This window comes from Coptis chinensis, chromosome 3, assembly GCF_015680905.1.
Source record: "Coptis chinensis isolate HL-2020 chromosome 3, ASM1568090v1, whole genome shotgun sequence".
NCBI classification, from domain to species: Eukaryota; Viridiplantae; Streptophyta; class Magnoliopsida; order Ranunculales; family Ranunculaceae; genus Coptis; species Coptis chinensis.
The window spans coordinates 23,266,242-23,267,777 of NC_141458.1; positions in this window are offsets into that span (position 1 = coordinate 23,266,242).

Here is a 1,536-nt window from a genome sequence, read left to right on the forward strand (position 1 = left end):
TTCCATTAAATTCATCTCATAAATTTCATATGAAAAATATTTTGCATGTTCCTCATATAAAACATAATTTACTCAATGTTCATAAATTTGTCAATAACAATAATTGTGTACTCATCTTTGCTCCAAATGGTTTTTGTGTAAAGGACATTGCAACATGGAGGACTCTTTTCCATGGTCCAACTGAGCATGGTCTTTACCCAATTCATCTCATTTTTCCTACATCAAAGTCTACTCATTATCCTTCTGCCTTCATCACTACTAAAGCTCATGCTTCTACTTGGCATAGAAGACTCGGGCATCCCTCAGCTTCAGTTCTCACCAAACTTCTTCAGAATAAAAGCATTGATTTGCAAGGATCAAAGCATTTTCCTTTGTGTTCAGATTGTGCTGTAGGCAAAAGCACAAAGCTTCCTTTTGGTCTTTCTACTTGCAGAACTACAAAGCCCCTACAGTTGTTACATATGGATCTTTGGGGCCCTTCTCCTGTAGTTTCTATAAATGGTTTTAGGTTTTATGCCAGTATAGTTGATGACTATACTAGCTACTGCTGGATTTTTCCACTTTGTAATAAATCAGATTTTTGTCATGTTTTTCAATCTTTTAAAACTCTTGTTGAAAATCGTGTGGCTTACAAAATCATATGTGTCAGAACTGACAATGGTGGTGAATTTACGAGCACAAAATTTGAAAATTTTCTTACCTCAAATGGTATAAGTCATCAATTCACATGTCCTCACACTTCTGAACAAAATGGCATTGTGGAATCGTCACATTTTAGATATGGCCAGAACACTTTTGTCTCAATCTTGTATTCCACCTAAATTCTGGTGTTCTGTTTTTACAAGTTCTGTCTATCTTATAAACAGACTCCCCTCCATCACTCTTCATAACATTTCTCCCCTTGAAAAGTTGTTCAATAAATCTCCAAACTATGGTAATCTCAAAGCTTATGGATGCACCTGCTATCCCTAGTTGAGACCCTACACCAATAATAAACTTGATCTTAGATCAAAAGTATGTGTTTTTCTTGGTTATAGTCTTAATCACAAAGGCTATAAATGCATGGATATCAAAACTGGCAGAATTTACATCTCTAGACAGGAAGTTTTTAATGAAGAGGAATTTCCTTTCAAAAACATGTATGATAACTCCACTTTCATTGCTTCTCAAAGCTTTATTCTTTCCTCTTTTTGCAATGATATTAATCCCTCATCTGACAATTCTTATTCTAACAATTCTTCTCAAAAGTCTATTTTAAGTTCTATCTTTACTACTCCAGTTCCTACAATTTCTACATCCTCAACTACAATTCCAACTGTTGTCAATTCTAATTCAAATCCTCTTTCTGCATCCTCTCACACTATGACCACTAGAGCAAAGAATGGCATTTTTAAACCAAAATCTCTTCTAAGTACAAAACATCCCCTGCCTCATGCTCTTCAGTCCACTCTCTCTTCTATTCCAACTACACCAACTTCTTTTACTCAAGCCAACAAGGATCCTCACTGGAGGGCTGCTATGCTAAGTGAGTTCAAT